Source organism: Prosopis cineraria, unplaced genomic scaffold (assembly GCF_029017545.1).
Source record: "Prosopis cineraria cultivar Desert tree isolate PC_DT_omini unplaced genomic scaffold, ASM2901754v1 PC95, whole genome shotgun sequence".
Lineage (NCBI taxonomy): Eukaryota > Viridiplantae > Streptophyta > Magnoliopsida > Fabales > Fabaceae > Prosopis > Prosopis cineraria.
The window spans coordinates 1-16,844 of record NW_026555422.1 but is presented as its reverse complement, the minus strand read 5'-3'; the positions used below and the strand labels follow the sequence as shown (position 1 = coordinate 16,844).

Sequence of the window (16,844 nt, the reverse complement as noted above, 5' to 3'; positions counted from 1 at the left end):
ATGTATGTATGTAAATTATTTTTATGCCTCTACTTTTATTACTGTGCCATTTTCTCTATGAATATGGATTGACTTAGACTTTGAAGTTTTGTAGCCACATAAAAGAATAAGACTACTATAACATTATCTAAAATTTTATTATATTCCTCCAGTTATATCTAAAATTTTATTATATTCCTCCAGTTATATTTGTAAGGAACTTGAAGGTAAAATTTCACGATCACTCACAACCTACTGCATTTACAAACCTTAATGTTTTTTCATCATATAGGCTGAAAAAACACCAAGAATAACAATTGAATCACATTATGCGCTTTCCACGAAGCATCCTTAGCATTATTAGATGCTCAACGTGCAGCTGGTTTTTTATTTAGCCACTTTAATTAATTAATTAATTAATTAATTTGGGATCAAAACTTTTTTGAGTACTCATAGGTATCTTTCTATTAGAGACAATATTATTCTATGTACAAGCAATCACTAATGTGAGCACCTTTTGCAATGGGAACTCGAATTTTGGTGTGCCATGTTATGAAAGATTAGCCCCTGCTACTAGACCTAACCCTGATCCTATCCATAAAATGTTCTACAAAAACAAAAATAAGGTATCAAACAAAAAGATGAAATAATCTTCCAATTTTACCCTTCAACTAGAGAAATCATTTGCATAAACAATAAGATAACTCGTTAAGTCATTATCTTTATTTAAGTAATTGAAATGTTCAGATTTTTTTTTTTAACAAATCTAGCAACATAACAACTTTCCTTAAAATACATGAAAAATGTCCCAAAAACTTTATAAATAGGACAGAAGGAGTGATATGAATTTTTAAGTTGAATTGACTTTAAAATAAATGAGTTTCAATAAAAATGATGAGACTCAATTTCTTTTTTGGCCCCATTAAAAATCAGCAAGTTGTTAGAAAAAAGACTGGGCAATTTTCACTTTTACAGACCAAAGAGTCTCCTTGACAGTGCTATTTTTTTTTCATAACGTAAATATTCGAGTTTACACTTGACTAAGAAAAACATAAACTAGAGTAAAAAGAAGAATTGTCACCTGCCAGGACTTATTTTTCTCTCTATGGCTACAATAGGGGAGAAAAGACAAGAAGGCATCGATATGAATTTACTGATTCCCACTGTTTTTGAAGGAAATGACATAGAAAATATAATTGTTAATGACATTTTATTCCTCAACTATTTCCATAGAAGCGTCTCGTATTGTAAACTTTTTTTCTAGGTGATGTCTTCCTTTAATATTAAAATAGTGCAAAATGTTATATACAAGGACACAAAAAATTATAAATAAATATCCTATAAAAAATTAATATTGATTAAATTTTCTAACTTAAACATAAATTTTCTGATTTGCATGGTACTTAATTGCTTGTAGTATGAGGTTGTATCAGAAATTTTTGTGCTAATTTAAATAAAAAATATTTTATTTAAATAGCTTTCATATTTTTGCTAGTACTTAATTTACTTGTCATACTGTCTCTTTTTTATAACATTGGTCTTTTACTGTTCTTTAATTTCGCCCCTCATTTAGTTGCGTTAGAGTTACAAAAGATGAAGTTTGGCCAAAGAAAAAAGAGTTACAAAAGATGAAATTCTTAATTGGATTAAACTAATTAAATTGTTGAATTAAATGAGGGTAAAATAAAAAATATTATTAATTTTTTTAAAAATTACAAAACGACTTATAATATTCATGAAAAATTTTATCAAAGAAAGACCATCACAATAAACCAGAATAAGTGCTACTCATTCTTAAATTACTAAGTAGTAATTATTTAAATTATTTTTTATAGGATTTTATTATATTAAAAAATAAACTGTTGAGGTTCAATAATTGAGGGAATTTCCTCTGTATTTTACAGCTCATTCATTGATGCAATTTAAAAAAAGTATCATCTTTGAAGAAACTTCTGTTAGGGGAGGTGGATCCTTTTACAAGGCCTATTGGTAGGATTCTGGATACAAATGGTGAGTGGGGTTTCCTTCAAACCAATGAGATTGGATAACTGTATGATGATATGATCCCCTGTGGGTCTTTCTGAATGTTTGTATAGGGATGAGAAGGGCTTAGTATGCCCGAGGATTCTTGTTTAGTTCTGTTTTGGGCTTTTTGCTCCTTTGTTTAATCAAAATACAAAACCAAAAAAAGTCTCATCTCATCTTTCTATTCATGTTCATGCATTTTCAAGTCTAAGTCAATTGATATATCATCTGGCGTAGAGGAAGGGGCTGCACAAAATATAATATAGGGTCTTCCTCAAACATAAAATATACCTTGCCATTTTTAATTAACTCATATTTATAATTCTACTTTACTACTATGATAAAATTAATGGTCAAAATTTCAAGTAAATTTTTATGACCTGAACTTAATTCTTTAAGCCCTTATGCCTAAACATCAACCAAATGGTTGCCAAAGATAATATACAATGGTATTTGATGAACTTGTTTTTAAGTTACCCAAGTTATCCGTACAGTTGACAGTCATGAGACTAATTCTTTGAGAAATCTAAGTGTCATTTAAGGGGGTTTTCTCTCCTAAGTAAAACTTTCTATACACACATCAAAGAATGAATTCTAAAATAATGCTTAGGTGGCCTAGATTACTACCATATATGCCATATCCATTTGGTCGTATTTGATGAACTTAATATCAACAGTACATGACCAAAACTCCCATAAATTCAAGACCTTTGTTGGATCTTATAAAGAGCAAAGCTAGTATCAAGGGTGAAATTATAAGTAAAAATATATAAATCATTTTTTGTTGATATTTTATTGTACCTAAAAATAAATCATTGATCATTCTTAATTTAACTTGGGCTAATTTTTTAAGTAACTCAACACTTATTTTTATCTAATTAAAAAATAAAATTTATAATAAAAATTGTTAGAGAATACATGGCATATTCAATCCTAAAAAAAAAAAGGATCTACATTATTCTGTCATTTGGATACTCACACTAAGTATAACACAAGGCTACTGGGCACTCTAATATGGCCTAGACCATTTTATAATTCATCATTAACTTTAAAATAGATATAGTGTTAAAAGTGTTAATTCGCTCTAAACTTTTTTTTAAAAAAAAAGTGTTGGGCACCTTGAAATTAAGGTGGGGCAATATTACCCTTCATGTATTGAAAATGGAGCAATATCACCCTAAATTTACAAGAAAATGACCAAAAATTTACAGAAAAGAAACTTATGAAAATTAATATTGATTAATCCTTAAATTAAAAATAAACTTTAATAAACTAATACTATTTTTTACCCATACAGAAAATATAAAAATATGATTATTTTAACCAACTACTGTGTGGTTGTCCATGTTGCTCACTGTTAACATGATGTGGGAGAAGGTAGTTTGACTATCTCATAGATATATGTGATTATTTTACATTTTAATTACTCCCTTTTAGGTGTTGGGTGTTCCTCCGAAAATACATCAAGAATAAATATACACCCTTACCCATTAATATTTAATATTGCATGTCAAAAAGTAGAGAAGGTAGGTTATAAGTATAGAAGGTAGGTTATAAATTAATATTAAACAACAGAAACATGGTTACAAATTGCTAGAACTCTCAACAATCGATCTAGTTAACTTTTAATATTTCCTACTGATGGCCTAGTAGCCTAGTGACATATATGGTATGCTTGAAAGTATATGTTGGAATTGAAAGGAATGTTCATTGATGGAGTGACATGGGGTGGAGTGGGATGGAGTGGAACACAATGGAACATTCCATTGTTTAGGAGTTTTATCAAGGGAATAAATAATTTTATTTAATCATTATTTAAGAATAACTGTAAAATTAATATATTTAAATTGGATATAATTATGTTTTTCAGTTTTAAGGTGAGAGGGAGTGAAAGAGTGAGAAGGGTGAGAAGAATGGGGGATATTTTATAATAATATTATTTATATTAGGCCATTCTATCATTTGAGGGGTTAGAAAAAATGGGTTTAGGATGGCTAAGATAGTTTGGAAGGCCACCTTGAGCCATTCTACTCCCTCATTTTAAAAATTTCTTCCAAACAATGGTATCAAACTTCTAGTCATCTCACTCCATTCCATTCCATCATTAAAAAAAAAAAAAAAGAAACTTGCAAACACTATCATAAGCTCTCTTGTAAATGGGAGCTTGTGTGAGTTGGATTCTGCTATTATTAGTAATCTTAGGCTCCTATAAATAAAAAAACTTATAATATTTCCTATTACAAATTAAAAGGACCAAATTCACTTAAAATTTTGTAATTAGAGGGTTTTAATATAAACCAAATGATGGGTAATTTTCTCTTTTTCAGGGCACATAATTTCCTTGACAGTGTCATTTTTCCGTAGCATAAATATTTGAGCTTACAGTTGACTAATAAAAACATGAACAAGAGTAAAAAGATGAATTGTCCCCTTTCATGACTTACTTTTCTCTCCTTGATTACAATAATGAGTAAAGAAAGCATAGGACATGATTGATATGGATTAACTGAACAACTCTATTTTGAATCAAATGACATAGAAAATAGGATGGCAAAAAATATTTTTTCCCTTTAACTATTTGCATAAACGCGTATAGTATTTTACTCTTCTTTTGTAGGGCAATACTGCTCTTTAAAATTTGAAAACAGTGCAATGCTGCATCAAGTATTAACAAGTATTAACTTTGACTGTTGGTTGACTGAAAAGAATAACCAAAAAATCTCAAAAATTATAGAAAATGACTCAAAAAATTATAAATAAATATCAATTAAATCCTCTAAAGTATAAATGTTCAGATTTATAGCTGCTTAATTGCCTATACGATGAGGTTGTATTAAAAAAAATTTCATTGATTTTAGAAACAATTAACGGAATTACCAGTTTCACTCAATCCAGCCCCCACTAGAATTTTTCTGCAAATTTAGATAAAACATATTTTAATTTAATAGCTTTCATTTTTTTTTTGTTGCTTGTACTTAATTTAGTAGTTATATTTCCTCTATTTATATTGGTCTTTTTAAAGTTCTTATACATAGATCAAAAAAATATAATAAATTTGTAAAAATATGACATATTTTATTAAATTTTGCCCTCATTTAAAAGTTTTAGTTATATTAAATAAACGAGTTAAATTGTTGGATTAAATGGGGTAAAATGAAAAAATAAATTATTGAATATTATTTTGAAATTCCAAAAATTCTTCTAATATTCACAAAAAAAATTATCAAAGAAGACCATCATAATAAAAAAAAATACTACTTACCAATTTATTCATTTTATAGGATTTTATGGTAACAAAAATGAAAGTGTTGAGGTTTTACAATTGAGGAAATTTCCTCAATATTTTATGGCTCATGGATGCAACTGAAGAAAAAGGATCTGATCTCATCTTTCTACTCACGTTCATATGTTTCCAAGTCCAAGTCAATTCATACATCCCATGACGCAGATGAAGGGGCACAATATAATGTATATATAATATGGGGTCTTTCTCAAGAATAAAATAGCCCTTGTCAATTTTAAATAATTTACATTTGTGATTCTACTTTATTTCTATGATAAAATCATTTACAGCAATAAAACAACTTAATAAAATGATGATAAAGTTAATTGGCCGCACCGAAAGGAGAATGTGGGTCCGTCTCTAAGTGTAATTCTTGTACCTCTGGTTTTAATATAAAGATAATGTAACTACATCAAAAGACATTCTTAATTAAATATATGCAAAGTAATCAGAATGGAAGAGGAACAAAGTAGAAGAAAAGATTAATGGATTTAATTGAATCGTGATCATGATGATAATACAAAAAACTTTTGATTATTGTGTTGATTATTCTCATTCGTCTTTGTTCTTCTGTGCAGTCTCTTGGAAAATTGGCCATAAGGACTAAAAAGCTTAAATATTTGGTCATGAATCATCCCAATTGATATAGAAATAAAGTTTGCAGGGAATCATGGTCCTTGAAAGATAATATGTTCCAGCAAAAATATCATAATATCCTTCCTTTTTTTTTTGGCACTCATATCCAGAGTATATATTATGGATCTAAGCAAGATTATGGGTATAGGGCTATCGGGTGATCTAGGTAAATATCTTGGGATTCCCCTACTACATTCAAGAGCCTCATACAACCATTTCAAACCCATAGTGGGTAAAAGTTCAATTGAAGTTGTCAGGATGGAAGGGTAAAATGCTTACTTTAGCTGGTAGAGATCCTCTCATCAAGTCTGTTCTTACAGCCTTACATAATTATCACATGCAAACTATGCTTCTCCCAAAGAAGTTATTGACTTAAGTTGAGAAAGCTAGCAAATCTTTTCTCTGGGGTAGTTTGGAAAATGAGAAAAAAAAGTTCATTTGTTCTCGTGGGATACGGTGAAGAGACACCTTGAAGAAGGTGGATTGGGGGTTAAAAATCTATCTCACCAAAATCAAAGCTTTTATGTTAAAACTTTGTTGGAACTTGGTGTGTGATAATGATGTGCTACAAGTTCAACTCCTAAAATCTAAATCCAAATGTGGCTCCAACACCGTACCTTTGGTTTGTTGGAGAATAGCAATCTTCTGTGACATGGAGAAGTATCCATAAAGTTTGGGGCACCTTCCTCGATGGTATTGACAAGCGCTGTATTCTAGAAGGTTATCTAATTTCTGCTGTGATAACTGGTCTGCTATGAATATGCCCTTGGTGAACTTCATTCAAAATAACAACAAACCCTTAGACCTCAAGATTAATATTGAGCAATTCATCCATGCAGATGGCTCTTGGGATTGCACTAAATGAGGAATTGGCTTCAATACTCTATTATGAATCAAATCACTAACACTAGACCACCCTGTGAGATGAGAGGGAGAGACAAATATGTCTCGGAGCCATCCATTGATGGCTCTTTTAATATCTGTTTTGCCTATGATTTTCTCTCTACAAGTACATCACCAGGGAAGGACAAAATATGGAAGTGGAACATCCCAGAAAAGATCAAAGCTTTCATCTGGTTATTGGGAAGAAAAATAAATTTCACATAGCAAGCTTGAGGGAGAAAAGGAGTATTGCTGATACAAATGCCTATCCTTTTAGGTGTGGAAAAGAGAAGGATGCAATGCATATCATTCATGACTGTATGTTAGCCTAGGACGCATAGAGATAGATAGTGAAATGGCCTAGTTTTCATAACATAAATACCTTGAATGGATCAAGTGGAACTCAAAGAACTCCCCAGGAAACAAAAATATAATGAAATTCTCATGGGTAACAGTCTTTGCTTATACATGCTGGGAACTCTAGACAGTAATATGCAAAAATCTGTTCAATGATCAAGCCGAACTCATTCAACAGATTCCAACAAAAGTTTCCTCAAAGCCATGGCTAATCAGAAGTATATAGATAAATTAAAATCTTCTCAGTTTGACAATATTTGTGGTTATACCTAGCATAAGGCCTCACAAGGCTTTGTCAGACTCGATGTTGATAGGTCTTCTAAACTCAATGGTTTAGCTACTTGTGCAGGATGCATTACTACTGATAAGGGGGAGTGGGTAATGGGTTTTTGTTGTAAACTTAGAAGCTGCCCATCTACCATTACTGAAGTCTTGGCTATCTCTGAAGGACTAGAACTATGTTGTTCTAATAGTTTCAAAAATACCGAGGTCTACTTAGACAGTGTGGAAGCCATCAACCTCATCCCTATAGGTCACCATGAAAATCATGCCTATCATGAAATTATTCAAAATGCTTGTAATTTCCTTCTTAGGGAGTGGTCTTTGTCTTTAAACTTTCTCTTTAGAGATATTATTAGTCATGCTCACTACCTTGGTAAGGAAGCTCATTTGACAGAGAGCCCTCCTTACATCTTTGATCATCCCCCACCTTACTTTAGGATAGGAGGTGAATGATGATTGATTGCTCTCTTTTTTTCTAGTCTTAGGGTCTTGTACTATGTTTCTTTTCAATCTCTTGAATGAATTTCATTTTTTAGTCAAAAAAATATGATAAGTTGCAAAGATGAAGATATTTTGTTATGAGTCCCATATCGGGAGGTCATATTAATGGAGTATGGTTTATAAGTTATCTGGGTACCCTCATTAGAATATAAAAGAAGTCTCACATCTAAAGATTAGAAGATAGATCATAAATATATAAGTTTAGGAAGTATCAAACTAAATAGCCTAAGCTATTTTAGTGGGATATACTATGCTCAAGCATACTTAATATAAGAAATCTCATATGGTAGTGAGAGAAAAAAAAGAAAAAAAGAATGAATGAAAAAAAAAAAGAGATTAAGAAGAAGAAGAAGAAGGAGAAGCAGGAGAAGGAGAAGCAGAAGAAGAAGGAGAAGCAGGAGAAGGAGAAGGAGAAGGAGAAGCAGAAGGAGAAGGAGAAGCAAAAGAAGAAGGAGAAGCAGAAGGAGAAGAAACAGAAGGAGAAGGAGAAGGAGAAGGAGAAGGAGAAGGAGAAGGAGAAGCAGAAGATGGAGGAGAAGATGAAGGAGGAGGAAAAACAACTTTATCATTTATAATAATCAATCATGGAGGAAAACTTAAAAACAACTTTATCATTTATAATAATCAATCATGCAATTTCCCAAAATCCAATTTGTCTCCTAGTAGCTACGTCATCAAAATTCTTCACAAAACTCTAATTAAATCCATGAATAATTGACACCCAAACTAAATATGTCCTTATAAAAGTTAAAGAAATTTCTTTCTTCTTGTTTTTCTAATTAAATTAAACATAACTAACCCCAACCAACTAATGGTAACATGATTTGAAACACAAACCTTTATCATCAAGTTTAGCAAAAGTTAATGAGATTTTAGAAAATTCATAGCCAAACAAAACTCATTCTAACAAACACTTTTTCAAATATGTTATAGGCACCATTGTTTAACCCATAATAACAAGTTGTTTTCTTTTTCAATCTCTTTATAATACACAATAAAATTTTATTAGGCTTGCTACCAATCCAACAAACATCCCTCTAACATTACCATAACATTCAATAGATATTCCAAAGATCAAAACATAAATAGCAATTAGTATTTGAATTATCAATGAAAATATTCTCTTCAAAATCTTTATTTCTAATTTCAACTTCCTTTCAAGCATTTTATCAAACATCTCACGTGCATTTAAATTCAAATAAGTACCAAGCCTCTTCTTCCTCAATATCCTTTCTAAAATTTCTCAATATCAATATTTAAATTAACCAATCTCTCTAAATTTCATTCTTTTAACTGAATTAAAAATAAGCTCAAATAAAATTCAAATCCACACAACATCTAACTCTAAAAGCATGAAAATTCCAGCTCCCCTAAACCCCTTCTCTATTCGAACATACACAGCAGCAAAGCAAGGGGAAAATCACAATCTCTTAAATTTAAACAAGCACGCACCAACAGGACCAACAAAGAGAAAGGAGTTCAAATATCCTCACCTTCAATCAGCAGCGAAAGAAGCTAGTCGTACAACCATGGAAAAAGGAAGAAGGTCCATCGCACACCCGCACGGAAATAAGGACAGAAAGGAAGGAGTAGCCAAGGGAGAGACTGATGAAGGACACCTTAGCAACAGAAAGAACAGGAGAGGGAGTTTTCCTGCGCATCCAGATCGCTGCTCGGACAGAGGAGGAAGAAGATGCAGGAAGGCCTGCGAAGCAGGGGAAGACGATAAAGAAATCGGACTTCACGGAATCACCATAGCGGCGGACGACCGGCATACACATGGTTGCGGGCGACAGATGAACAAAAAGGAGGAGGAAAAATGCTGAACGAAAACCAAGCCCTCCCTCCCTCTGTGTGCGTGTGTCCGTCCGTCCGTCCGTCCGTCCGCGCACTTCTAACTCTGCTCTAGCCAAATGATAGGGGTCCGAAAATACCTTGTGTTCCTTGTTCTCTGTTTTTCAAAAAAAAAATTACTAGGAGGGCATTAAGGTAATTTTGATCAAACCAAAAAATAAATAAATAAATAAATGTCCCTCTCTGGCTCCAAGAGGTTTCGAACTTGGGACTGATGATTAACTATCATAGACACAATATTATACTCAAATAAAACAAGTTGCACGATGAAAAGGATGAAATATAATGGAGATCAATTCAGCAATGAGAGTCATTAATACAGTACGGAAATGATGTTCAAACATACTCCCTCCATGAAGTCTTTTAAAACTTTTTTTTTTTAAATATAAAAAATTATTAGCATATTTTTTAATAAATGAACTATTATACCTTATTAAATTGAAAGGAAAAAAAAGTATTCTCATTAATTTACTTTGAAAAAAGATATTCATTTTTTATTTATATAATTAGGGATAAAATTAAAATAGTGCTGTGCTTTTAATTAAATAATCAAATTTTATTAGTTTATGTGATTCAATTAAAAACATCTTATATATAGGGATGGAGTAAGTAAGCAACAAGTAACAGAGAGCAAAAATGCCGAGTAGTCTATCCAAAGAGAAAAGAGAATGTCAAAAGGAAATTCACAATAATCACGCGTCTGCATCCAAATGCTCATCAAGATTAGGAGCAATCATGGCCTTTCATTTTAGCCCAAATTAATTCTCACTGACCATTTAAATTAAATTTTAAATATTGTTAATATTATATTTATTAAATAAAAAATATAAAAAATTTAATATTAAATCTGGACTATTTAAAGTACATTTAAATAGTTAATTTGTATAATTTATAAATTTTTTAATATTAAATTAAGTCATCTAAATTATATTTAAACTGTTCATAGTTTATCTGGACAGTCAAATTGTATAATTAAAAAAATTAATATTAAATTAGACTACTAGATTAAATCTGTACTGATCAGATTGATAATGAACAAATTTATGAAAATTTTAAATGTTTTATATTAATAAATATATATTAAAAATATTTAAATAAATAATTTAAATAAATGACAAAAATTAATTTACAATGAAATGAAGGATTAAAGTTGTTCTTAATCTTAATAAGCGCGCAGTGCTCATCACATCAAAAGCAAATCCGAATAACCACAATCATGCCTCATCCTCTCACGTCCGCCCATTACATAGCCTCCTCGTCATCTAGCTCACATGATTTCCACGTGAATTTCCTCCCACGCGTGCTTCTGTGTACCTCCAGTTGCGTACCACCTTCATGCCTCTTGTAGCCCATGTCCCACAGCCCACTTTCTTGATCTATCTGCCTCTTGGGTTTATGCACGTCCACGACACTAACTTGCCAGCACAATCGCCGCCACGAGACCATATTTCCTTCTTGTCGTATGTATTCCAAAAATTAATAAAAATAAGCTCATAATACTTTATCATCATTTTTAATTTTTATTTAAATTCCTGTGTTCTTACAGTACGTGTATAATTTTATTATATAACATTAAATTCATATAAAAGTTTAAACCACGTGACTTATTTTATTAGATACTCTTCTAGTCCTATTTTCAGGGCAAAGAAAGAAAATTAATTTTGAGTCCTATTTATAGAATATTTTATTATTTTCTATGTTTATATTTACCTTTCTACCCTTAATTATTAATTGCTAGAAAAAAATTATCAAAAATAATTTTTATTATTTTTATTAAGAGTAAAGGTGAAAACTTAATAAATTTTAAAATAAAGTTAATAAAATTTAAGATTTTTTTTAATTCATATAAAAATGCTAAGAGTGATGTCTAAATAAGGTTAAAGAAATATTGTGATATTATATAGCAAGTTGATGCAGTATGTATAAAGTCATGTACTAACAAATTTTCCTGAATCTAGTAGATATATTAGTTGTAAAGAGTAATGACAATCTGTTAATGTCTAATTGACATATCAATGTTTTATTGACTAGGACTTTCTAGTCAGTTTATGGAAGGTTTCCTCTCCTCAATTAATATTCATTCAATATTTAATATAAAATTTAACATAGATTTTAATAACATAGAATTTTAGAAAAGTTACATAATACATGATAGAAAGAATTACAATCAGTTGTTAAATAAAAAATTAAATATTTCTTCAATCTATTGAATTACAACTCAAATTTCTATATTCACATATTAAATTTTAGTATTTACAAGTTGACAGGATTTACAAGTAATTAATTTTTGGATATATCTGTACCTATATATACATAATTCTCCCTACATAATATATGTACACACGCACAAAGTTAAATAACACAAGTCATAACTCATTCATTAGTTTCCATACATAAGTCCACACATAAGTTTGGAAAAATTACAACTAGAAATCTTATAAAAAAAATCAATGACAATTGAAAAATGTCAAAATTAGATATTGAAATGCCAAAAATGAATCACAAGGTCTTTATTTGCAATTAAAATATTTCTAGTTATTGGAATAATCAAAAGAAGGTCACTTATGAATTTAAGGAAAGTTGATTGTGAATTTAAAGATCACTTGTGAATATAAGGAGAGTCAATTGAGAATTGATATATAGCATTACTTGTAAATTTAAAGAGGATTATCACTTGTGAATTTGTGGAAAGTCACTGGTGGATTTATAGAAAGTCTATTTACAATTGATTTACAATTAAGACTATTTATATACATTTATAATTGACATTCCATATATATATAAGTAACATTTTTTAAAGGAAAAATAGCAATAAGGGACTGTTCGAAGAAATTTATATTAATCAAAGAATAGTTGTTGTCAAAATTCAAATGAAATAAAGCTTGAATAGATTATTGTTAATTTAGAATGAGTTATTGTTAAAACCTAAATAAATACTCATTAATAAAAGACTATTCATCGTGTGAACAATAAATATCAAATGTGCCAGAGATGCTGAATCTCAATTGATAATAAAAGGGTCCCAAGCTCCCTTACCACAGTCCACTTGAATATAAAAGATATATAAGGCTTGGTAGAATAAGTGTTTTTTGATTTTTTATTAAAATGTAAAAGGATTACAAGTCTAAATTGAAGATAATCTAAATGTTAAAACTAAAAGCTAAAGGTGTAGATTGCGAGTCTTTGCTTGAGTGTTGATTTCTTTCTTTAGTGTTTTCGTCTTCCATTTATAATGTCAGAATTGTGATAGCCTTCCCCTTAAGACCTAGAACATTTTGCCGAAGAATCAGGAATCCCATGAAACTTATGGCAATGTCTTAACTCAATATTCTCCACTTTTGGTAAGTAGCCTGTCTCATCGAGGTACTTGGGCACGATGTCTGGGATTTTGAAATTACTTGAGATTATGTTTTGATGTACCAATGGTCTAATGTTTGCAACTAGTGGGATTTCAACATGTTTATTTTATCGTGGTCTTTTATTGAGCTTCGGGTCTGGCTCCTTTGTTCAAATTGGGTCTGACTCTTCAGTTACTCAGCCTAAATAGCCTTGTGGCCTATTTGAGCGATGTTTCATATTTCAACCTAAACAATGCCCCCTGCGTGCCAGTGGCTGATAACATAAGCCATGTGGCACATTTGAAAAACTAAAATGTCACTTCATCTCTAAGCGCCCTTTGTTAATATAAACTTATTTCTTTTCTAGTCACTTGCCTTTTCTACCGTTTCTTGACTTTTAAGCTTTTGCATCCTTTGCTCTAATCTTCACTTTGCTTACAAATGGCTTCCTCTACTTTTGTCATGCCTCTATTATTGCTCCATCTTTCACATCTATCAGAAGTTTGCCTCCCTGGCTACTATCCAAAATCCTATCGCCTCACTTAAAGTACTAGTAATGGTATATATTTAATTGCCAAAAACCCTTATTTCCCCTAGATTAGGTCCTCATTCTGATATTTATTTATTTTCACTACAGGAGGATTCTTCATTTCATGATTCTATCACTTTCTGGCAAGCTATTCACTTTTTTGTTTAGCCCTTCTTTTTATTAAGGATAAAAATATTAACTATTCATTATTTTCTCAGTACTTCTCCCTAGAGTTTCCAAATCTCCAACAAAGTGACGTCAGGTACTTGACTATCTCTCCTGACCTTTTCAAAGTGATGGCTCTTACTCAGCTGAATCTATGGCCACTAACCTTAGTTCACAATTTGATTTTAGCCCAGATGACCTCGCCCTTCCTCGAGACATCCTACTAGGAGCTTTGGAATTGGCCCCTGTCTCCTCGCGCTTGGGTCAACTGGGTGAGACATTTAAAGCAAACCTATATGCATCAGTAGAAGGAGATAGGTCTCTATGACTTTATCTGGCTTTCCTTGGCCAATGTTGACATTCCAGTCAACCTACTAATGGCCCTTCTGAATTTCTAAGCTCTAGGTTACAATGCTTTCAAATTTGAGCTAAGTCCCATGTCAATCACATATTATGGGACATCTTTATGTACCTAAGGTTGCCTATCACCGGGGAGGAGAATTTCTATGCAATCCTCAAAAAACATGATTCCTACGTCACCCTCTCAGCTGAATTGGAGAGCAAGATTAAGGGTGTGGCTTCTACATAAAAATCATTAAGCTATTCTCTGATAAGCCAATTGACGAGCTTGTCACCCTTACAAAGCACCTGGTTCATTTGAATTTCGCTGAGCTAATGGATCTTGGCCTAGAGGGAGGGAAGCCCGTGTAGCTACACCTGCGGATCACCTAGTCCCTCTTTTATGTCAACCAAATAGCTTTGAGGACTATTTTTGGGCTGTCTGTATGATGGCATGAAGGAGCTTTTGATGAAGAAGCCCTTCAACAACTTCTATAGGCCCATCTAGTTCTTAAGGCTGTAAATGATAGCTTACTTCCCTCTGCTCCATCAGGAACCTTTCCCGAGGATTCCCATGCCAACCACCTCTTCAGTTGCCTTTTGGGTGGTCATCCTCTGATAGAGTCATAAAACTTCTTTAAGTTCTTCAATCAATAGAGTTAGTCCTTATGAAGGACCTTGAAGCCCTTCAATACTCTGGATTATCGCCTTCCCGCCTGGTATAGACATTTAGTGGATAAAAAGAATAAACCTGCCTTGCTGATAAGGGACGAGGTCTTCCTCTTAGGTACCACTCCCAAAAAGATGTGACTGTTATACACTAGCTCCTCCTTCAAGTCTTTAAAGGTTTACTTGGAGTCTTATCACCTTAATTAGTGGCGGGCTAGTTTGGGTTGAGCTAATGCATCCTTAAGGGCTGTCCCCTCAAATCAGTATGGAGCTATTGGACTAGGAGGCCATTGACCAGATAGCCATTCTATATACTGCCCAAAGGCAGTGCAAGATAGAACTTGTAGATAGGGATGTCTACCTCCACTTCAATAAATGATGGCCCCAGCTTTTAGGCGCATAATAAGAGTCATACCAGTAAGTATTATCTTTGTGTTCATTTTTTTTACCTTTAACATAGTCTAACCTATTTTTTACTCTTTTGTAGGCCATGATTGAATGCAATCACATGTGTCGATAAACTTCTTAGGGAAAACATCGAGTCCCCCGCTACTTCTGAGACCCAAATGGCCCCCTCATTGAGGATTGTAGTCCAAAAGACGGAGAAGGATGATGTATCTTGTGAACATTGTATTTTGTCCAAGCATTTTAAATTTATTAAAAAAATAATAAATAACTAAAAAATAAGGGCAACTATGAACACTATATTTTGTCCAGGCATTTTTAAACTTAATAAAAATAATAATAAATAACTAAAAAAATATAAAAATACAAAAACAAAATTTAATCCTTTTTAGGATTATAGTTTCAAAAAAAATATAATTAATAGGGTTTAATTTTGTTTTAATTTAGATAATCTTTTGTTAGTTAGGATTTTATTTCTTTTAGTTCATCAAAAAAATATAAAAATGAAATTTAATCCTTTTTTAGGATTATATTTTTTTTTAAAAAATAATAATTAACAAAAGAAAAAAACTCTTGCTTAAATTTTTAAAATCTCTCCTAAATTATCCAATCATTCAAGAAATATTGGGAGTCAATTTTTGAGAGTTAACTTTTCTCTCCTTAAATCTTATTTTTCACTTCAAAAAAAAATGTGTGTGTGTGTGTTAACCTAAAAAAATAATAAAAAATCAAAAAAATAAAATATTGCAGGGTCGGATGAAACGCTGAGTATCAGGTTTCATCACAGCCCTTAAAGGGCCTTCCTTTAACACAGTAGAGGCAATAGAAAAGAGAAAAGAAGGGAAAGTGAAACACGTAGCCACAACTAGTCGAGAGAAGCACTGGAAAAGGGAGAATGAGCCCAGACGCGTGCGAGGAAAAGAGCAGAGTAGAGCCTGCCAAACACACGAGCGAAAAAAGAGAGAGGAGTAGGGAAGCAAAGATGCACACATATGTAGAGGAGGCCTTCCCCTTAAAGAGGCATGGACGATAAGAAGGAAAAAACAGAAAAAGAAGAGAGACCAAGAGGGAGAAATAGGGAAGGAAAAATAAAGCATGGAGACCGCATGCACACAGAAAAAAAAAAAGGGGAGATGCACGTAGAAGAAGAGACCGAGAGAGTGGGAATGAAGGAGATGAGAGAGAAAAGGAAAAGAGAAGAAAAACAGAGCTCAAGACGAGAGGAAGCTAAGGAAGGAAGAGAGCACCGAGAAGGAGAGTAGAGGACTAAGAAGAGCGAGGAGAGATTGAGAGAGAAGTCTGAATGAAGAAACAGACACATCATGGAGGAGGGAAGGAGAGAAAAAAAGAGAGATTGAAGAGGAGAAAAAACAAAGCCTAAAGAAAAATGTCTGAGATAGGAGAAGAGAAAAGTTAGGTCCTGGAGGCGAAGATGGATAGAAGGGTTTGCTTTGGATCTTGCTGAGGAGGAGTGTGAAGGAAAGAGAATGAACAAGGAGAGAGAGGAAGCAACACAAAAAAAAGGAGACCGAGAGAAGAGATGAGAGACTGAGAATGAGAGAGACCGAGAGTGGCAAAACAAAAAGAAAGCAGAGCACGG

The 16,844-nt window shown here is 32.2% G+C and overlaps 1 long non-coding RNA gene across 1 annotated transcript; it reads right to left on the bottom strand.

Moving 5' to 3' along the window:
* Positions 1 to 5,457: 5,457 nt before the first annotated feature.
* LOC129295356 (uncharacterized) lies at positions 5,458 to 9,859 on the bottom strand. The gene is made up of 2 exons (XR_008589562.1): positions 9,439 to 9,859; positions 5,458 to 5,668 (listed from the first exon to the last, which is right to left on the bottom strand). It is a non-coding gene; the product is annotated as an uncharacterized LOC129295356 (long non-coding RNA).
* Positions 9,860 to 16,844: the final 6,985 nt, after the last annotated feature.